Source organism: Pezoporus occidentalis, unplaced genomic scaffold (genome assembly GCF_034315485.1).
Source record: "Pezoporus occidentalis ecotype Australia unplaced genomic scaffold, CSIRO_AGI_Poc_V1 ctg1, whole genome shotgun sequence".
NCBI lineage: Eukaryota > Metazoa > Chordata > Aves > Psittaciformes > Psittacidae > Pezoporus > Pezoporus occidentalis.
Window position 1 is genome coordinate 3,162,450 of NW_026912778.1, and position 23,888 is coordinate 3,186,337.

General features: G+C 36.2%; 1 protein-coding gene across 4 annotated transcripts in view; it reads right to left on the reverse strand.

Moving 5' to 3' along the window:
- Nucleotides 1–23,888, reverse strand: part of MARCHF1 (membrane associated ring-CH-type finger 1) — a 152,341-nt gene that overhangs the window by 117,316 nt on the left and 11,137 nt on the right. Inside the window, exon 1 of one of the 4 annotated variants that reach the window (XM_062612439.1) lies at nt 16,014–16,097. The exons of 2 other annotated variants lie outside the window; for them this stretch is intronic. The gene's annotated coding sequence lies outside the window, so the exon portion shown is untranslated. Of the gene's footprint in view, nt 1–16,013; nt 16,098–23,888 lie in introns of those variants that run through there. One more of the 4 variants, XM_062612748.1, reaches the window with a different exon arrangement.

Sequence of the window (23,888 nt, forward strand, 5' to 3'; positions counted from 1 at the left end):
TTCAATCTATTCTTAATTATTTGATGAGTTACTGCTTTGTTTTTATTTTTATGCATAATTTCAGTCTTTCTTCAAGCTGAAGTTTCATATTTAAACAAACACCACACCATCCCCTTGCCCCCTCTAAAGGTTGAATGCAATTGCAGAAATATGTTCAGATGATCTTAAGGTCCTTTCCAACCCTAACTATTCTATAATTCTATGCCCATGACATCAGGACATCTCTAATTATACTACACAATTGCTATATTCTCTGACCTATGCCAGAGACTTCTGCATACAGAAGTCAGACTCTGGAGACTTGTAGGCACACACACATACTTCACCCATTTCGCATTTTCAGGTTACAGACTCTTGCTCTTCAGTAACCATAAAAGTTGTACAAACTCATAATATTAACATGAACAGTATGGCCACTTTTACCAGGGGACACCTTCTACCAGCTGCCCAGCTCTCCAAAGTGTGGACTTTTTGACAGCTTTAAACCTTTTGCTCTTACACAGAAAAAAAAACAAATTTACAACTGATATTTCTCCTGCACACTTCTTTATGGCCCCTGCATTTATTTTGTGTTAGATGAATTTTATGGAGCATGTACTTGGTGCATAAAGTGTTTACAATTGATTTTCATAGTGACACACGCTGCTGGTTTTGTATCCACAATTTTACATGCATGATGAATAATTGCTATTCAGATATAATATTTTCAAGTGCAGAAGTGAAGGACGATGTTTCATAAACTGGTTTTTGGTGGCCCTAATATTATACCAAATGCAACTAACTTTGTGATGACACCCACTGAAAGTTCCCTGTTGCTTTGTACACAAAATGAAATATCCTTTACCCTGAAGCAGCCATCCTTCCCCCACATTTTTTTGAAAACCCAATCTTTTTACATCAGCAGTAAACCTGGACAATCCTTCTTAAGAGGTTCAGATTTTTCAAAACTTGTTTCTCTGTCACTCACAAGTAAACACTGTTCATACAGACCAATGATTACCTTGGAGGTGCTTTTATTCTATCTCCAACAGCCTCAGTTTGTTACAGTTTGTGAGAAGTTTTATCACTATGTAGCTGCACAAGGCATTAAAAAAAAAAAAAAAAAATCCATTGGGATCGCCATAAAGACAAGTCCCTACAAATTGCTGAAACAGAAAAACAATCCATATGACATATACAGATACTCCTGAAATAGAACAGACCTAATGTTTTTTATAGAACTAATTTTACCAAATTTTGGCAAAGCAAAACTCCTAAATACAGTACTCACTAACCAGAAATGATCAGGCCCATGAGATAAAAAACAGATACCAATGATGTAAACCAGCCCAAGTCCATCAGGGAGAAAACAAACAAACAAGCAAAGGAACCAAATCAAACTAATAAAACCGCAACACACTTTTCTAACTTTAGATAGAACCCTAGGAAACCTGGGAGACTCAGTACGTACAGAACAAAAGGAGTATGCAGATTTGTGTTTCATATCCAAACACCTTTCTGGTCAGAAAGAGGACCTCAGCCTACCTTCAGCTAAGATTTATTCAGTTGAAATATCAACTGGGACTTGAATCTAGTAGGGAAAGGGATGCTTGATGACAGATGAATTTCTTAAATGTCCTCATCTGAAAATATCTAGCATTTCATTGAAGCACTTAGCACACAGTGAGACCAGTTCTCTTAGAAAACCAGTGAAAGTGTTTTGCTGTTTTGCAAAATAGTGAAGTTCAAAATTAGGCATTTATATACCTTTTAAGTATATTTTCGTATTTTTTATTCCCATACCTTTTACCAATACAGTCAACTGAATGCTCACAATTTTTTCCTGACAAGATTTGCACTTACTTATTCTTCTTACATCTCTCCCTAGTAAAATGGCTGAAATGCCCAGAAGCACCACCTAAAATATAAATGTTTATTAAAATACTCTTCTACAGAGTACAAACCTTCTATGCTGCGCTTAGATCAGCTTTGGCAAAATAAGGTCACCAAACCTGTTCCATGACACAATCTCTTTCTAGCTCGGGCTCTCCTATTATGAAACAGATGGTGAATTTCAGCACTTAAAAGCTGAAGGTGTTGTTTTGTAGCTAGGATGCTCTAGTGTAGATCCTGAATCAGTGGGTCTCTCATCAGGAAAGGCTTGCAGCAATGTCACCTTCCCCCTCACCCCTCATCCATAGCCAGGTTATCACCTTAGGGACTATAAGTAGAATCTTAAAGCATAGACCCCAAACTGGAAAGGTTGTGAACACTTCCACAATTTGAGAATTCCTTGAAATCTGCCAGTGTAAGTAGGCAGAGCTAGAGGGCCTTAAAAATTTCTATTTGCTCTCTGTTCTCCATGACACTTTCTTCCATAAATTATTCCAGCTTTCAATATTCCTAACCAGAAATTCAGAAGGAGGAAAAATTACTGTACCATAGGAAGAACAGGGAAAGCTTCGCACTGTAACTCCCTTGCAGGCCAATGGAATATTTACTTTTACCTCACAGATTGTAGTTAATTGTAACCTCTTTCAGAGTGAAATCAAGTTGTCAGGAAGTTAGTCTGCTGCAGATTTTTTTTCCTTGTTCTTTTTTGAATAAATGACCATTTTAAAGTTGGGGTTGTGGGGGTTTTATTAACCCCTTCATTTAAAAAAAGCCTAATTACTCAAGCAGTCAACATAGCAGTCAATCTAGATAATAAAAGGCAGTACAATTAACAACTAGAGAAGCCCCAAGCACACAGACCAAATGGAAATTAAATAATGAAAGAAAAAAAGAGAGCCAAATCACCATGACAGTTTACTTTTTATTTATTTTCTTCTTCATCATGGGAAAAGACGATAGGTGAATCTTCTTCAGTAAATGACATCTGAAATGGTAGTTCAACATAAACCGTCTTTGACTGCAGCAATTCAGGCAGAGTAAAACCAAAGAAATACTGTTTAGGTTTTCTCTCATTAAACTAAAGTAGCATAAAATTGGAAATAGGCATTTACCTTACAGACCTGAGAACTCCAAGATCCTATTATATCACATAAAGCCACTTGCATTTCCATGAGATAATATTATATTATCATTTTCAGTGTTACCAAAGTGTTCATTATCCATAATGTGAGCATATATAAACCCTATTTTGCAGTCACAGCATTTGATTTCAGAACTAAGTATACTTTCACTAATTACTTCATAGAATAGCTACAACATCAGCAGGGTTTGCTTGCTTTTATTTTAAAGAGTAATACTTCACTACTAGTAGACATAGATAATTTGTTATTTGTTTCTTAAATATTCCACTTTTCTGATTCTATCCAGTGCCAAATGCTATTTTGCCACAAAGTGAATGGCAAACAAAATATGCTTGTGCACATCAAAAAGTATGAAGTCTTAACATAGGGCTGCCAAGGGAAAAGCAACCAAGAAAAAAAACAGATGTCATGTTGAAGGTAAAAGGTTTCATTAAACTTTAGTCATACATGTGTAACCTTGACTTATCTGCACTTTAAGATACCATACACAGATACATATACTACTTGAAGTAATCATTTTATCAAAAAACATTATATGAATCAACAATCCAATCATTCAATATTTAATTTCCCTCTTATTTCTTTTCTTAATTCAGGAAAAAAATGAGTTCAGCAAAATGTTGTAGGTTAACCATTTTTTCCAGAATGGACAATATAGTGATACCTTAAAATTTTATAATACAGGTCTGTCACTTGTGTATGGCAGCACTGTGAACTGTATTGCAAGTAGTGACAGCAGAGTAACTGTTCCCAGTTATATCATAATTATTTATTTGAGCTTAATTATTTGATAATAAAGGTTGCATTAGCTTTAGAGAGAAAATTGATTGTCTTATTTCTATAAGACCTGGACAGCTGCAGTTCAGAATAGAGAATTCTGTATTAAGAAATCTCTGAAAGTAAGGAATGCAATGTCAAATTTCGCTTAAAATCATAATTGCACTGCCTTGTAATTATGATTGCAGAGAAAAAGTTCAATAATACAATCTGTAAAAATATACAAAAAAAAACATTCTCAATGGTTTGACTTGTCTTTTTAGATAGAAATGTTTTGACGCAGACAACCCAGAATGACAATCTTTGAGTCCACCATTTTTCATACAGTGATTCTCTTTTCCTCCTTATGCATTTGGTATTGACAGCACTGTAATGACCAGTCTACTAAATTTTAATTTATCAGAAATGAACAATGTGAGCGTGACTGGAATACCAGAATCTTTAAATAATTTGCGAAACTAAGGTAAACTGCACTTTTACCTATCTGCTAAATATATAGACCAGTAATACGATGTATGGTCATATAAATAATACAGAATACATATTGTATTACTAAAGAAAATCCTTAAACACACAATGAAAAAGGTACAAAAAATTTCATGAATGCAAAATTACATCCTGGAGGTCATAAATACTAACCAATATGTTGCAAAAGATTTAACAGTTCTGCATCAAATTCTATTTTTATTCTTCCAACATCTCCTAATTTATGATTTTAGTTCTGATGTGTTAATATTCAGAAATTTTAAATGGACAATGACACCAGTAGTCTAGACTCTCAACCACATTCAATATACAATAGATAAGTGATTAACACTTGTATTTTAAACAAAGCTTAAAATGGAAAAATAGGGAGCCTTCAGATGAGATGTAGGTTAAGCCAAGCACCACCGTACGCACAAAACTTTCATGATTACATGGGAAATGTAAAACCTGAATTGTCTAATGTTTCCATGGAAACTTTTTACCTACAGGATCCAAACACAGGAAACAACACAATGCATCCATATGCCTTAGAAAATGGACTTCACTGGGGGATTTTAGAATGTTCTATGAAAGCGGAAGAAGCAGTATCACTAATTTCAGATGAGGAAAATGAAAGCACAGAAAAATACACCTGGAATTAGAACCAAATCAGGGTGCTGTGAGGTGTACATCAAAGTCAGTCCTTGTTATAATGAATCAAGGAACAGCATTATAGATTATGGAGGGGGGAAGAAAAAAATCAGCAGAAAAACTACCATTCAAGAGAAAATTATTTTCATGCATTAAATGATTGGCCATGGATTCTATAAAGAGGACCATCAGAGTACCAGCAATAACTCCATGCCTTCACTGGAGCTCAGGAGGGCCAAACAACACTACCTGCAGAGCCTGGCTTTCAGTGAGGACTCCACACTAATGAGACTTGAAACACATTTCAGACAAGGCATGCAGTTAAGGCTGAGCTCACAGCAGCACTACCCCTATGCATTCTGTGACCTCCTTTCCTCACTGTAGGAGACAACAGCAGGATTAGAAGATTTTAACAGGCCTTCCTATTGCTGCCTATTTGTAACAGTGATAAAGCCCTGACATAGGATTTGGGAAAGCTAATACATACCCCCCTGGCTCTGATCTCTTGTATTCAGAGCAAAAGGCTGGAGGCAGTTAGAAAACTGGGAGACAGCAGTAAAGCTTTCACAGCTCTTTCACAACACTCATGCAGCTCCACCATCTTTAAATCTCTCACCCAGCATTACAAATATAGTGTCCTCCCAGGCACACAGTCTTTGCAGTTATCAAACTCATTTTTGGGCCTTATCACAGTCCTCTCTATCTATATCTATCATGTGGTATAGCATACTCAGATATCTTGGTCCCTAGTCACCAGCACTGCATGGTTCAGTTCACTGTCACAAAAAGGCAAACACATCAACAGAATACATTTCACAAACAAGATGCACTATTTTCACAAGATTTGACCAATTAACTATTTGCACTGTGTTAGTCTTGCCTACAACTAGACAAGTCAAATGACTGGGAATATTACCAAGAATTTGAGTTTTCTCTAAAAGATAAAAAAAAAAGGGATTCTCCTAAGCAAATGGAATTAATGTGTTTGAAATACTTAAAACTCAGAAATACTAAAACATAAAAGTCTCTTTTTAAGAACCTGCAAGAGGTGGTTTTTTTTTTGTTGGGTTTTTTGTGTTTGGGTAGGTTTTTTTAATAAAAATGATGGCAGACAGCACGTGTGAGTTTTGTTTGCCTTTTTTTTTTTCCTGACTGGCCTGCCACTAGTCAACAAATCTCTCTAATAAGACAAATAAATTGATTTGTCTTATTATCTCATATGTGGTCATATGAGACATTACCATAACTGCTTTCAACTGCTGGAGCATGACAGTGCAGCAACATACAGATGTCATCCCAAATATATCCAGCAAGTACCTAAAAATGGTTTTTTTTGGATCACATTTCCATGGAGCCAGACAATTAATCTACTTGGTCCAAGAGATTGTTTTCTTATTACTGCTGCTAAAATAATCCCATCCTTCTAACATTCAAATAATCCTTTACTAGACAGCTGGAAAACTATGGCTAATAAGTGAGATAAATGAAGATATAGACTTCATGCTAATGACTTAAAAGTTTCATGCCACAGTATGGATAAAGTGAAAAAAACACTGTAAACAAGGAAATGCCTCCATTGCCTGCATAGTGTCACTGCTGCCACAATTTAAGAAGTTGCGCTGATGGGGAAATGAAGGCCATGACTCTTGTGTATTCAAAGCTTAGGAGAAGAGTCGAGAGATCTACTATATTTGAAAGCAGGCTAAGAACCATCCCCTATCTTCTTATTAAAGGTAAGCCATCCCACCCTAGGACATGAAACAGACAATATTTGCACTGCCATTAAAAGTAAGGTTACACTGTCAAATTCCATTCCCCAGTACGAAATCTTACCTTTTCTCTTTTTACTGAAAATAGTACAAAACTCAAGGAAGAAAACTTCAAAATAATTAACTTAAATTCAAATATTAAACAGGACCTTTGTGTGTTTTCCAAAACATGTTTCCACAGTCGAGCACAACCCCCGCGGGAAGGAGCGTGGCAGCCCAGGATCCGGGTGATGTCCGTGGTGCTGAACCGAGGCACTCTGCTGTGAGCAGGACCCCAATTCGGCAGATCCACGATAACCGCCTCATTTAAAAGCAGGAGAAACAACAGATTTCACACCATTTGAGTTAAGTGTGCACATATTTAAATTAGAATCGTATTTTTAATATGCTTATAACAATTCACTGAAGTCAAGCATAATGGACACCCCCTTCCAAAGCTTATAACATGAGCTGAATGTGTTGTTTGTGCAACACGGAATTTTTCACTTTCACAACAAGAACAAGCTACATTCAAAGAGTCTTTGAGAAAGACCTTCAAGATGGGAAATTCTGCTCTGCCTTAGGTAAAAAAAGTAATAAAATATTAGGTCAAATTCATTATTGTTCATTGTTATGAAGAAGAATTAATATTATTGTAAATAATACTTATATATAATTCTATGCATCAGCTGACTATGTACCTAACTACACAGTCTTTTTTGAGCCTCTACAATGTTGTTCCTTAACTAATCAAATAGTTGCAATCAACCAGTTTTCAATGCCTGAGAGTTGTCTTTAGGGGTATATGTGCTTTTTAGGCACTATCTAGATTTGAGAGTACTTCTCTGAAATGATTCTTGGAGCACAAGTTTTGCTGACAACAAAGTTCTGCCTTAGATAACTTTCATTTGAACTTTATTTGCAATATGTCATAATCAGAAAATAAATAAATAAATGAATCTGCAACAGAGAACAGGTCACAGAACATTGTTCATAATAGAATTCAGTATGAAATCTACCTAGAGCAAATAATCAGTTTTTCAGCTTCCTGAACTGTTTCCAGTTCCAGGTCAGCTCCATTCAGCTACCAGGCTTAAGCACTACAACACATTCTGAAAACTGTTTCAATCACAGCCACTGTTTTAATCTAATTCAGGACCTAAGTAATTGAGAAAACTAAGTTAGCTATGGAAGCTTATAGCTGAACACAAGACAACTACCCACTAATTAAAAAAAGCTAGATTTGTGTGTGTGTGGTTTTGGTTTCTCGGAGTTTTACATGTTTTTAAAAAAAAAAAAAAAAAACACAACAAGAAAAAATTACAATCGTTCTTTAATACAGCAATGCTTCCTCTGTAAAATCTCAGGCTAACGTTAGAAGGAAATCTAAATCAAATGAAATCTGAAACCTAATATTTTAAACTCAGAACCATTACAGAGTAGGCAAGAGAAAATACACCCACAAGTCCAAACCTTCAATTTATTTGAACTGATAATTCCAGAACTAAAAGGAATTATAAGACCTTTCTTCATGACACTTCTCTAGTCAAACTTCAGCAGCATCAGAAGACATGTGCCAGAAGTTTGCAAGTATTGGCTAGAAACAAAGAGGAAGGAGGCTACTCAGATATCAAATATTGAGCTTCAAATCCTTTATCAGTGAAAAGACCAATTTTAAAATCAATACTGTTATTTGATGCATAGTCAATACACAGCAACTCATACTGGTGAAATATGCTTTTACTGTCACCTTTTCACAAAAAGTGTGACAATCATTCTATGCAGCCAGTAGCCTTTACATAACCCTATCAGAAAAGCAGCCTCTGAAGAACTGGCATTATCTTACAGCATGCTAATAGAAGTACAGCAAGCAATCTCTTTTTTTCTTACTGGCAGCAAAGTAAATATGAAAAAGAAACAAGGATCCAAAATTATTAGCACAAACCTAGCCTGTATTTCGTATTACTCCTCCTTTCTCACACTGTCACAAGAACCACATAGCAGACCAGGTAATAACAGCTCCCAAACAGGAGTCAGAAGACTTACTGATAAAGAACTTAACTTTCTAAAGCATCTTAAAGAAAACTAAGCACATCACAGACTGACTTACAGCTATACTTTGGGAACACTTCAAAAATTAAACACAACAGCAATTTATCATAACAAAATTACATGAAAGGAATTTACCAGGAAGCAGTGTCTTACAACTGCAGACACAGGCGGATTTCCATGCAAACATGGCATAGAAGTCCAAACTGTGGTCACTTCAAGAAAAAAAGAGTAACCTTGGATGTCTTTTGAGAAATACAGTATTGACAATAGACAGGATTAGAGATTTTGTCATATATTGTATGTAAAATCATCTAAGACAAACTATGAAGAAAAAGCACTATGTGCCAAAGTACATCAGTAATCTGATTCATATGCTGGATCTCTCTCTCCCCATTCTCCCACCCCCACATCTCTTGTTGAATAAAAAATTATAACTCCTAAAAAGACTGCAATTACACGACTCTTTCCAGGCAGCTATACTTAAAAACAAGCATCCTTATGCTTCCTGTAGAACAAATAAACAAAAAACATCCCCCCCCCAAAAAAAAAAAAACACACCTGTATGTTAGGTAATACATCAGCATGTCTATTTATCTGTTCGATTACACCTAAGAAACTTCAAGAAGAGAATTTAAGATAAACAGCACCACAATCACAAATGTCTGCTATCTGGCTGAAGAATAATTTTGTCAATTTCCAGGAATTCTAAGGCTTTTATTCCTTGCATCACATGCCTCAAGCCATCCAGACAAGAAATATCTGTTATTTTATCAGTGCATGTGACATTTTCACAAATCAGGAGTTACTCTTATTTCACCTTGTGGTAAAGTGATCAAAGCCACTAACAAATGTTTCTGGACTAAATCGGCGGGAGGGTGGTGGAGGCGGGGGAGGTGGGGAGTGTGAAGGCAGTACATTGCCTGGCTGTAAGGTTGAAAGGCAATAAACCAACATAAACAGACATGTAACACCTTTACGGTTTTTATTAATTACAGACATGTATCAAGTATCAAATATCCCTGTATGTACTTCACAACTGCCACAAAAATCATTTAATAGAGATGTATAAGCCCTGCTTTCTTTTTAGCACACAAGAAAGTACTTGCCTTTAAAAGTATTTAATTTATTGTTATATCTGCTTGAAGTTAAGCGAGTAAGAAGTGAGATAAGAGGTAAATGTAATTCATTCCTATCAAGAACATTCAGCTACTGCCCCTTTTCTTAAAAAGCATGTCAACATCTCCCAAACTATCTACAAGCTTTAAAGTAAATGTTAGCAGTAACTCTAGTCTGGTGTTTAAAAAAAAAAGATAGCAGCTACTCTAATGTGGCATTTGAAATAATCATTAGGTTTCAGTCTCAATTCTGACTTGAAGAGAAGATCTGCTTACAAAAAAATGCAGGTTCTTCACAAAAAATGAGCGTACATAATTTTGAGCAACATACTCAATTTTTTTTAAAGTACAAACCACAAAGCAAAACCACCAAGTTCAAGTCTAACTGACCACAGTCTCTCTATGAATGTCAAGGTATTTTTCTGATAACATTTAAAGCCTCAAAAGTTGCAGATCTCTTACTGTCTTGCTGCCTTTGAGATGGTAGAACATGAAAACACTGCTGAAGAACAGAACCTGAATACAGATCCAGTATTTCCTTCACAGCACAGACCTGTGCAATGTGCAGAAGCAAATTGCATGCCAAAGTACAATAACTGGAGTGAGGATCTGACAGGGAAAGAGGCACATAGAATCATAAAATCAGAGAATAGTTAGGGTTGGAAAGGACCTTAAGATCATCAAGTTCCAAACCCCCTGCCATGGGCAGAGACACCTCACACTAAACGGTATCACCCGAGGCTTCGTCCAACCTGGTCTTGAACACTGCCAGGGATGAAGCATTCACAACCTCCCTGGGCAACCTATTCCAGTGCCTCACCACCCTAACGGGAAAGAATTTCCTCCTTATATACAATCTAAACTTCTCCTGTTTAAGTTTTAACCCGTTACCCCTTGTCCTATCACTACAGTCCCTAATGAAGAGTCCTTCCCAGCATCCCTCCCCAGCAGTAGCAGCACTTATTTTTTTGGATGTGTTCGAGAAAAAGAGAATTCCTCTGTACATTTTAATACATTCTATGAAATTATGTGAAGGAAACTAATATTAATCATCACCTCTGCCAGAGCAACAATATACACTGTGTCTATAGAAACAGAGCACTCATAAGTCAAAAAAACATTTACCTAAGTTACAAACAAAAAAGCAAAACTAAAAATAAAGCAACAATAGCATGGCAAATTCATTATTTGTTAATGGTAAGTAGAGAATATAAAATTTTACATTTTTAGGATATCAGGTTTGGGTTAATAGACCTTCACACTCATCACTATAACAAGCCGGTAGTACTACCATATGAGTGTGTCCAAAAACTGTATTACTGTTGCAAAGGCATTTTTTTTATCTTTTAATGAAAATTCTTGCAAGGTAACTAAATTGAGATTGACTCATACTTGTCAGTGCCTTTATTAAGATATCTTGTACTCTGAAATTATTACACTTAGATAAACAGACCTAATTTTTGCTTCCCATGGACAAGAGTTCATTATGCTAAAGTTTTTAAAAACAGCATATGAATTTTCAAGTAACACATTTTGAAAGCCAGTGCTTAAGCTCAAGAAGCATAGTGTCTACAAATTTATTTTGGCAGCAAGTATCTGCCATACCATGACAATTATTTTTTGGTTTATAATCTTAGTTGTACCACTCTGAGTAGACTACATTCAAGGTATTTTTTCCACAGTAGTCATGGCAGTTTATTCTATGACCCTTGCAAACTCAAGGTTAACATTAATCAGTATTCTCACTTAGCTGCCACCTTGTTCAGTTTTCTCTACCGTACAAAAATTTCTTTCTGTACTTAACTCATTTTAGAATAACTATGCATGTACACACACAATCTAAACAGAGGCTACTTTATGAACTTCACTGTATATGTTCACAAATAAATAATGAAATTATCAGCCAGCGCAGGCATTTAATGAACCACATTCTTCAATAATCATATATTTCTTTAGCCTTTTTTATCATAGTAGAGAAAACCAAACAGAAGTCCAACATAACTGTTGAAATATTATATGCATATATAATGGAGTACAAATGTTAATACAGCACTGGTCTTAAGGCACTGAAACCTGTTTTCAAAAACTTTAGAGATCTGGAGTCCGGATGGCATAATTTGATTTTTAGGTTACTGACTTTTTACTTTAAACAACAGTTCCACTAAAAAGCTCTTCTGAAAACAGACACCCAACTGTTTTTATCCATCAGAGAAACACAATTACACATGTCACTGTAAACTTGGGATTTTTCTCAACTACTAAAGAAAGCTGAACTACTCAATAGTTCACACCATGCTACAAATGCATCGCATATTATGCACTTTAGTCTTTGTTTCTGCAACAACCCTTTCCAAGAACATCAGTAAAAGAATAAGAAACAAAGAGAGCTTGTTCACTTAAATGTTATGAGAAAAACAAGTAGCATTAATGACAGTTAAGCCTTCCTAAAATCAGTGAAATAAGCTAGCAGAAGATTATACCTGCATATGGAATGTAGTGCAGAGCTGCTGCAATTGGTTATACCTAAGCATTTTCATTGTTTCATTGTGGAAAAAACCTACTACATCTTTAGATTACATACAAAGAAGCTCTGTAGTTAAAGTTGATGCAAAATTCATTGTCAGCTACAACTTCCACTAAATCTTGAGGCAAATCACCCCAAAATTACAGGAATAGACTGCATTGGTTTTGCTCCTGCAAGTGATACTGCATAAGAAAATTGCCTTAAAAAGCTCCCTCTATCCATTATTATCATGCCTCTACTCCTAATATTGGTCAGATATCCATTTTGGGCTCATAATTCATACCACACTTAATATTCTTAAAAAACAGACCAGTATTTGGCAATCACCTGTAAGTGTGCATAGGTACATACTAAAACCTTCAGATAAAGCATGACTGAGCATCAAAAAACTACAGGAAAGCAATACAGAATGAGCTGCATCATGAATCATATGCAACTGGGATCTTAAGTTAGCTAGACTTGCGTAATTCACTGTGAACTTGGAAATCATTCATTGCAGCAAGCTCTGCAATTTGATAGAAGACAAACTCTTCATAAATTTTCATGATGCTGTAAGGACATCATATAAAATTCTCTAGAAATAACAGAATTTGGCATACAATCCTAATAACTGTTATCCTAGCAAATGGAAGACCTTTCAGACATTTCATTTTTTTCATGTCTCGCTGGACCTAACACAGCTTGATGCTTTCACTGCTCTAGGAAGCCCATTTAACCATGCCAAGTGCAAGGTCCTACACCTGGGTTGGAGCAATCCCAGGCACAGCTACAGGTTGGGCAAAGAAGAGATTCAGAGCAGCCCTGCAGAGAAGGACTTGGGGGTGTTGGTTGATGAGAAAATGAACATGAGCTGGCAGCGTGCACTTGCAGCCCAGAAAGTCAACTGTATCCTGGGCTGCATCAAAAGGAGCGTGACCAGCAGGCCGAAGGAGGTGATCCTGCCCCTCTACTCTGCTCTTGTGAGACCTCACCTGGAGTATTGTGTGCAGTTCTGGTGTCCTCAACATAAAAAGGACATGGAACTGTTGGAACAAGTCCAGAGGAGGGCCACGAGGATGATCAGGGGACTGGAGCACCTCCCATATGAAGACAGGCTGAGGAAGTTGGGGCTGTTCAGCCTGGAGAAGAGAAGGCTGCGTGGAGACCTCATAGGAGCCTTCCAGTATCTGAAGGGGGCCTATAGGGATGCTGGAGAGGGACTCTTCACTAGGGACTGTAGTGACAGGACATGGGGTAATGGGTTAAAACTTACACAGGGGAAGTTTAGATTGCATACAAGGAAGAAGTTCTTTACAGTAAGGGTGGTGAGGCACTGGAATAGGTTGCCCAGGGAGGTTGTGAATGCTCCATCCCTGGCAGTGTTCAAGACCAGGCTGGACAAGGCCTTGGGTGATATGATTCAGCATGAGGTGTCCCTGCCCACGGCAGGGGGGTTGGAACTAGATGATCTAAAGGTCCTTTCCAACCCTAATTACTCTATGATTTAACTATTTCACTTAGCTTTCACCTCAGAAAGCCTGCTACTCAAAGAGAGAAAGCAAGCAATCACAGAAATAACACAGACAGAAAACACGGACTACAAGCAAGGACGTTTGTCTTTATGAGGACCATACTGTGTAGGACTTGTAAGCATAGAAGACCATCATCAGCATGAGTAACCTCTTTCTGAACAATAAGATGGCCTCTGTCTGGCCGGTTCACTACTCCCAAATTGCATCCACAAAACAACCTTGGACATCATCATAATTTACATAAACTATAGATACTATGTCAGAAACTTTAGTCTTTATCACTTGTTCTACAATGTATAAATCATAGCCATAAGCCTTAATGGATGAGCAGATATTTGACCAGGATGATTAGGCTCTGCCCAGCAAAGAGAACTTTGGCAAATATATTTCAATAAGCAGCATATACTTTAAGTTTGGTTAGGCGTTTTGTGGAGTTGGTTTGGTTTTTGGCTTTGTGGGCTTTTTGTGTGTGTTTGATTTTTTGTTGTTGGTGCTGCTGTTTGGGTTTTAATATTCATTTCAGAAGAGACCTTTCTGGAAATTAATTATCCCAGCCAATTTGCTCATTTCTGCTGTAACTTCTACAGCTTTCAAGAGAAGACTGTTTTCTGGGGTCTTGCTTAAATTATGCAACCCAGCCCTCACAGGGAAAAACACCTACAAAAGCACAAGACAATTGCAATTCAGAAGCTCCACGCTTCTCCCATCCCCCTAAATGAACTATCACACTCATCTTACCCCTATGTGAATGTTGCATGTCTCATATTCAAATAAAAAAAGAAAGCACTTTAAGCTAGGTAACATTATACACTTCTGCTTTCCACATCTTGAGTCTTAATAGAAAGAACAGTTTCCACCTGAACCTTTGTCTTAAACCAATCAATGGAAGAATAAAAACAAACCAGAGCAAAAAGTTCCCATTTCAGAACATAAATCTCTAGATGTTATGAACTCCGAAAACAGTGCTACCAATAAGCAACTGGAGACTACTTCAGAAAAGCATTGCTTATACATAGGTGATCAAACAAAAAAAAAAAACAAACCAAAAACAGAATAATCACAGTGAACATGTTGAAGCCAAATATTGAGCAAAAAAGGGTATCTTGAAGAAGAAAAAAAAAGCCTGCAAGCTTACTAATACTTTTCCCCAATCACACAGACATGCTGTAAGTATCAATCATCTGTTGAACTTAGTATCCTGAAAACCATGCCAAAAAAAAAACAAGAAACTTAAAACACTACTTCTTTCTTCAGGGATGAGTCTGTCACACAGTCTCTTAGATAATACTTAAAAGACATTATGTTTGTTTTCCCAATAGTTCCTTATTTTCCATTCAGCAAGAGGGTAAGAAAAACACAAGAGACAAGAAACATGGCTGTAAAAAGCAGATGTCTATGTTATGTACATTTACTGCTATGTCTATAAACAGACTACTTATGTTTTCAGATGCAAAGGGATGCCTCTTTTTTTTTTTGGTCTTGCACAATGCATGTTTAATCTACACACAGCAAAGGAGATTCCTACAGGTAAGACGGCCATTAAAATTACACTGATTTCCTGTACTTTTTGTTCTACCTATTGATATAATATGAACCTACAGTGTCTTCCTAACTGAAAAACAGGACACAATTTCTACTGATGGAACACTTTTGTATGTTTATGAATCAAAGAAAGTCAGTCAAGTGATATAAAACTAAATGCTGATGCCTTTTAAATGTTAATAAAGAGTAAGTTTTAGAGCTCATGCATACAGGAATGACACACACACATTAGAAAGGCTTTAGCATGGTATTTTTGTTGTTTTGAAACAGAGATAGGAATCTCATTAAAACTACTTTTTTACCCAACCGTTTCTAAATCAGCTGCTACTTGACAGCTTATAACAATGACTGTCAGTACTAGCAGACTACATGCAACTAAATAAAAATGTTAAACACTCCCAATGGAGTTTGCAATTTCCTTTTTTTTCAAATACACTAATTTTCTATGTAATGTTAAGATGTTATCACAGGAGCTTGCTCCAGTGTGCTAAAGCACGCTGCACCCATGTGTACTGCGTAACGTTACAGCACGTCGCATCCTGCAGAGCAGCCAAACCCACTGGCTACCAAAAGCAGATTCATTGTACCATAGCAAATCGAAACCTTCCTCTTACCTCGACTTCCTTGTTCTTCTCTTTGTTTCTGCCCACTGAACTTCTCCCATTGCTGGCAGTCTCCCGCACTGGAACTACAGAAATCTGTTGGAGGGGCATTTTTACAGTGCTTCAGATTGCCAATACCTGTTTGGATGCCTTATATCTTCATTCCCCCTGAGTAGCCCACCTGCATAATTGTTCATATCCTTGCTTTGCCAAGCTCAGCTCTAAATTAAAAGGGGAAAATATTGTTTGAGAAACCATGCAGCACATGCCAGGGTCTTCCATTAAAAAAAAAAATAAAAAGCAAAACAAATTGCAAACAAACAAGAAACAGCAAAGAAAGAAGTAAGGCACAATAATCCAGAGGGTTTCACATGCTTAGAGTGATGAGTTGCTGCAAGTCATAACTCCTCTGCTGCATCCCTGGAGCACCCCGTTGCCTCACTATCACTCAAGAGCGTTGTGGGAGACAATTCAATTTCTGTGTTACCTAATAACTGTCAAGGAAACCAAGGAAACCCAGGTCTCGCAGGCCCTCATTAGCAATTGACTCCCTCTAATGGCACAGGCTCCCACATTTGCAGCAGCTGCCACTTCTGCTTTTGTTTCCCATCCGATTCCACAGGAGTCCACAAAGCACCCAGAGACACTGCCTTCTGCAGACTAGGTAAAGCAGCATAAGGCTGAAAAGCTTAGTGTCCTATTTTGGAGCCAAAATCCTCCTCCTTCAAAAGCACAGCTAGTTTGCTGTGTCCTTCATGCATCTACAATAATCTGCTTAGGTCAAAGGATCTGCCTTGAACTGAAGAGCAGTGATGAGCGAATGAGGTGTAACAAGGAGGACAAGGCTGGGAGGGATTGCAAATGTGCCTTTCTGAGGTGTACAGTAAAAAGTTAACTCTTTGCTGTGCTCGTTCTTTCCCAAGACATCACCAGAAGCAAGCTCAGGCGGAGAAGCCAAAGACAAACAGCATGCCTTTACAGTAATTTAATTTTTGTGAGCTTGTCCCAGCCAACAGCTTCTGTTCTCCCAGTTACAAGAAGCAAAATGTGAAGGAAAACTGTTTCAGCATTCCTTCCTCCCCCTAAAATGCAAAACAACATAAGAATGTCCCAGGTGCTATATTACAAAAATAGATATGAAGAAAGTAAACTCTTAACACTTCTTTGAAAAGTTTAGTATTTTTCATAAATATTGAGAAAGCAAGAAAAAAAATAATAGTAAAGAAATAATTAGATCAGAAGTTAAATTCAACAATGTTTTAATATGTGGTCAATTAAAAAAAAAAAGTTACTCTGGCCTTGAAATAAATCATGTTTATTGCTAGCTGTATGCTGTTGCACTTGGAATTCTAACAGGAAATAATGGAATTATATACAATTTTATTATTTTCTTTTGCTGATTTTCTTGCAAAGCCATGTGGGAAAGATTTAAAATATTGTTCTCACTGTTCCACTACTATAGTTTCTGTTTCTCAGTCTGAGTTAACTGAGCTTAAAGGAGACTAGCCAGATATAAACCAGGATCTACTTCATGCTGCCATCCCAGTTTTACATCACTGGTCATTGTGGTTTACCCAGTAAAACTGGGATGGCAGTGTAAACTAAGGTTTACTACGTGCTCTAACATAAAAGTTTATTAAATGCATTAATAATCATAACTGTAATAGGGGTTTACAGATGCTGCAAGGCATGTGTATGTGTGCACATTTTCGTATTTATTGTATTTTTTGTATATATATCCAGAGTTACAAAATAATTTACAAAGAACAAAATTAAGTCTATTGCCATTTACATAATTCCTTTACAAATTTTTAAATATATAATTTACGTGTTTATTCCATCTTTAGTCTCTGATATTCCAAAATTAGTTTGAATGCAAGTTTAAACAGCTGCCAACGTACACAGGGAGATTTTTCTGAATTTTAAATATACATCAGGCAAAAAAGACAAGCACCTGTTTACCAGGACAGCTGTAATTCAAAAATTTATTCTAAGAGTATTCAAAGACAAGAAATCTCAGATACCAGACTGGCAAGGTTTAGCTGTTAGTCTTAAACTATATTATAATGTAAAAAAAAATCCCTACAAGTTTAATAAAGTTTTAAAGCTATAGAAAAATTCTTTTCCTGCCTCTGAGGAACAACAGGATTAAGAATCTTGAAACCTGGCTCTGCTTTGTCATGATAATCACTTACCTCTTTGATAAAAGCACTGATAGAAAACTAGTGGTATTGAGGTATTAAAATGGACCTTTCCTGTAGTGTGTATTTCCCTGTCTAGTTAAACTTCAAGTCAACCTGCCTTTTGACACCGTGCCAATAATTCTGCATTTTAAATCATGTGAATTTGAGATTCAAGTCAGACATTTCTAGGTTAACCAATAATCTCTTTAATCCCATCTATGTCTGTTTCAGTTACCCAGAATAAAGACCTTAAAGAGCGTGATATGCTTAGTTGTTTTTTAAATGATGAAGTGTTGTGGGCCTTTTTCCTCCACAGTGAACCTATGCCATTAAAAAGTATATTACAAAAAAATTAGGCATCTCACTTCTTGGAAGTTCTGACCACCAACATCAAGGAGATGCTGAACTTGGACACAGTGGGAAACTGTTCCAAAAAACCTGCACAATAGGAAATTATTATTTGCTAACCCAACTGCTTTTGTTACTGGCAACATATAATTAAAAGACCAAGTTTGTTTGTTTTTAACACAGACATGCAGGTGCACAGTATATGGGAGATTATACTATGAACTGTGCTCTCAATCATTATTTGTCAAAGAATGAAGAAAAACACACAATTTGTCATCAAAATAAAATCTTACAAACATGTCCATCTGTGTGAATATTGAAAGTCTACTTTTAGAGATTCTCCATGTTTGCTAAAGATTACTTGCTTTGTGAGCCTCAGCTGCTAGAACGTTTAACATACAAAAATGTAAGATACTAATTTAAAAATGCAAATGAATATTCATTCAAAACATTTTATAATACATTTCTTCTCAAATTCCTACAGGTATCTGTTGCTGATTATGCTGTATTTGTCACTTTCTTTTACATCCCTATTTTATAAACCTACAATACCTCCATTTCCCTCCTATTCCCATCCCCTGTGACCCCTTCTTCCTTCCTTTACTTCAGAAACAGAATTTTACCTTTGGCTAAATATTCATAATCTAATAACCATAATTTCTCTGAATTTTTTATATTCTATTCAGTAATCAGCTTTATTGAAAATAGCTTAAAAAAAGAATCTGTATCGAACCAAATTTTTAACATTCTGTGCAGTCTGCATGTTGTTTGGCTTTGATACTTCTCTCACTGCTTCAGAGAGAGAACGGTTCATTGCCAGTATGATAAGGATCCCATTAACTTACAACAATGTGGAATTTGAAAGGATCTCTGGAAATTAACATTACAGAGGTGGCAAATTCACTTTAAACTCGGTGGTTTTTGAGCCATGAAGTCTCCTGGCTTCATAATTTTAAGATGACTACACATAAGTGACAGGTATGCTCACTCTCTTTAAATGCTTCTCTCTTTACTGCTATGAAATAGATTAAATGAATTCTCATGCCAGAATTCATTTTAATTCAAAATTGTAGTTCAGCTACAGGATTAAACCATTTTAAAACCATAGACTTCACATTCTTGAATAATTTTTTTTGTATCCAAATATTTCCTAAGTTTAAGAGTAAGTGATATTGTAAGTGGGTGCCACTCCTAAATTACTGCTACTCACGTATTGTGCAATTTAGACTTAGAAGGAAGTCATTCAATTTTATTTGCTTACTTTGTACCACTTCATTTATTTTGCTAACAAAATGAAACTGCTGTGAATTTAAATGCTCTTATTTCATTCTGTAAAAAGAATTATTGATGTTTTTCAGTTAAAACGTAAGCCCACAAGGAACTGATACCTGACTGATACCTGGGGTCAGCAGCCTTCTTCGCACTAAAGGAAAGAACAGAATGTCAATGTAAATGAGCCACCAGAGGGAGCTTATCCGGCCCTCTGAGTATAATAGAAATATATTGACATTGGCAAAGAGTTAATTAAACATTTTTATAGGGATCGTTGACTGGGTTCAAAACAAAGCACATTCCCTGGCTGAAAGTCTGCATGTCTGAGAAGCTTAATGAAATCAGAAAAGGTTGTTTCTTTAACAAACATGGAATACATTTCTGATTAAATAAAAATAATTCAGTTTAGAATGTGTGATACAGCATTTTCCTACACATAAACAAGCCTTTTCTTCTTCGTCCCTCTTCATTTTCCCCAGATAGAGAGAATTCAAAAGTGTTATTAAACTACAAGAGAAAAAACATGAGATTAAGTTTATAATCTTACCTAAAAGCACTTAACACAATACTACCGCAGATTTAAGTAATATATTTCTTTGTGTTATTCATTACCAGCTTTCTAAACACTGCAAGATTAATTTAATCATACTTTCATCTTATCTCTACCTGGATGCTTTGCTTTGGAAGGTAAGATTAAATGGGATACGCTATTACATTTATCCATTCTTTCAAGCTTCAACAAATAGCTGAGTTCTCTTCAATACCTCATAAAAGTAACAAGTTTTATAGAAATGTCCTGTGCAGTGTAAGGATACTGTGAAAAGCTCTATAATCACACCAGTGCATAAGCACTGGAAGAAAATCCAACCTGAGAAGACCCAGTACTAGCTACAGTTCCTTTAAATTCCACTAAGCACTTCTGGGTGCCAAGCTTCTCCGCACAAGTATTTTACCTTTGGTGAGCACAAGTTTGCTCATGTCAATCAACAACAATCAGGAAAATATTATAGTCACTCTCCAGTACACTTTCTGAAGACATCTTTCCCAAGAACATTTTCGGACACATAAAAGTTTTCTCTTGTCTCACTGAATACTGCACTTTTTTTAAAGAGTCAGAAGAGGTTATTAAAAGCCTAAATTAGCAAAGGATCAGATTTGTCAATCTCCTTCTTAAAAACAGGTAATAAAAACAATTTCAGGATTGAAGCAAGACATACTACCCCCATCATATGCCATAATGCTAACCAGTTTCTTCACATCACATATTGACAAAAAGCTCATTTTACATTGTTGAGTATTTTACCAGATTAGCAACTAACACACACATTTTTACAGCATGACAGTTCTAAGAATCTCTAGAAAGCTGGGGTGTAAAATAACAGTTATAAATGCCTTTAAAGCCTCTGTCAGCATACAATCGGTAGCTAGAAAAGGACAGATGACAACTCTGACAACTGTTTTCTGCACGTATATTCACTACAGAGTAAAATTCATCCCTGTTTAGAAGTTAGCGTAAGAATACAACACAAAACATATATCCTATATATATATTTTTATATATATATATATATATATACACAGAACCCTGAATTTCATGGTTCTTCAAATTTACTGTTACAATGCCTTCCAACACTAGCAACAGTTCACTTACCATTTATGCTCTGCTAAAGAAAACCCACCTTTATGAAGCTCAGCTTTATGAAAATAAGATTTCCAATAGTTTGTGTGATTCTTATCATCATAGTATCAGGGTTAAACAGCTACTTGGAAACTGGGCATTTATGATACTTGCCTCTCTACACACTAATCAGCTTAATTTATTGTAGGACTGCAAAGCATGTTAATCATTTGTTCACACTAGTTCAGATTGCAAGGCTATTTCTTATTCTCTGAGCAACATGGACACCCCATCTCTAAAAGCTCGATTACACTGTAACACATCCAAGATGAAAATCACTCCAATCTATCAACTTCTGAATTTTAAAATCCACTATTGAAGATGGGAGAAAAATCACAGCCTTGGCATGAGCATCACAGGCTTCTTCCTTAGCAAAGGTCTACTCTTAAAAATACGCTGACACTGGGTCAATACACAGATTGAAAATGATGCAAAAGGAAACTGGCATGTGTATTTGAATTCTAACTTTCCTCTCCCCCTTAAGAAGCTTTTTTTCAGTGGGAAACTATGAAAAGCTGCACATTCACAGCATAAGCTTACAGATATTTTCTAGTAATGTCTACTAATAAATATTGCAAACAGGGAATGTATCTTCATTGTCATTAAGATACTCAGTATGGCAAAAACACAAGGGTGGCATCGATCTCAAAAGCACACACTATATGTAGATATCAGACCGTATTACACAAACTCCAACTAGTAAGTGTAGAAAACCTGTTTCTTCAATGCACAAAAAAAATAGGCATATACATCGGTGATGTCTTCAAACAATTGTATACGTAAGTGAAAACCATTGAATACATCAGTGAAAACTATCTGAAACTGTGTTGGGAAATCCAACGGATATTTGTAAAAAACAACATATGGTTATCATCTTTAAACAGAATTCAGTAAGTATCGGTTTTACCTTAAAAAAAAAAAAAAGACACATTAGATATCAAACATGTTTCATAAAAACAATTAAACCAATTCAGGTCAAACAAAAACTAAAAAAAAATAATAATTTTGAAACAGAAACAAAACATTTGCTAAAGTTAACAAAATCTCCATTTCAGCCAAACATTAGGCAGGGAAAGTATTTTTGAATTGTTAAATTCCTTCAAGAAAAGGATGCATACACAACACGTCCATGTTTTGCAGAAGGGTAAGTATAAAAGCACCTTGAACAAAGACCACAACTTTAAATATTTACAAAACATAATGAAGCACATCTTGTTCTGATTAACACTTTTTCTAGCATCATCCATTAATAAGCACTTTGCAAATTTTAGTATTTTAAGGATCATTTACCTTAAAATAACATTCTATCCATAGACTGTAGAACTTTCTCCTAGTTTGCTCCTGCTCACCTCCTCCAATATTCCACAGCCCCCTAACGACATATTTTATCACCTAAACTTATTCCACTGGCTTTTTCCAGCATAAGCAGCAAACTTAAATGAAAACCCATAGCCCTCTCATCCCACTGAAATTCTCATTTCAGATAGCAAATGCAGTTAAAAAAAATGACTCCTCGCAAGATGATTTCTGCTCACTGATATAAGGAAACCAGAACTGACACAACAGAGAGTAAGACTCATAATAACAATACAATAACACACATTTACCAGAAAGACTAAAAAGCTGACATCTACAAGACTCAAAGCAATGAATGAAGCAGCTTTGTTCTCTCCCATTACCCAGCTAAGAATGAAATACTTTTCACAGCCGTAAGATGTTGCTGTCCTGCTAGCCTAAAAAAAGCTATGAGAGATTGTGTCAAACAAGCCAGAGCTATTAGTGGCACTGGGTCAAGAAGTTTCATTACATTTGTGACGCACATATAAAATTTTCCCTTTTGGCTGCATGCTGTTAAGTCCACCCCTGGATCCAATTAATAGCAGGTACAAATCTGTTTTTAGATCAGGAGCCCCGGCGCTGCAGTTTTTGGAACTATATTTGCTTTAGAAAAGTGTTGAAGTTCCCCACTTTCCCCCAGGCTTGAGTCCCCAGTGGTATATGTGTAAGCAAAAGCTGAAAGGGGCCCTCTGAATTAGAGTGGATGACGATAAGTAGGATGCACGTATGAGTGCCTGCCTTCGTATGCTATCTGTTCAGTTATGGTTGTGATTTCTTCATTTAACTAGTATTCACTTTTTTTTTTGCACTTCATTACAACTTTCATTGTAAGCTGGTGTTTAAGAAATATTCTTTCAATCAGGATACAAGGGATAAAAGAGCGAGCAAAAAAGCTATGCTTAAAGAAAATTCTGTAACTGTAAAACCTTATTTTCAGCCACGTGGGTTTTATGTATTTAGACAGTAGGCACTCCTACAGGAAAAGAAAATACCTTTATATGCATGTCATATCTAGAAAATTAGAAATCTGGTCTTATTAAAATCTGAACTTTTAGGGAATATCACCAT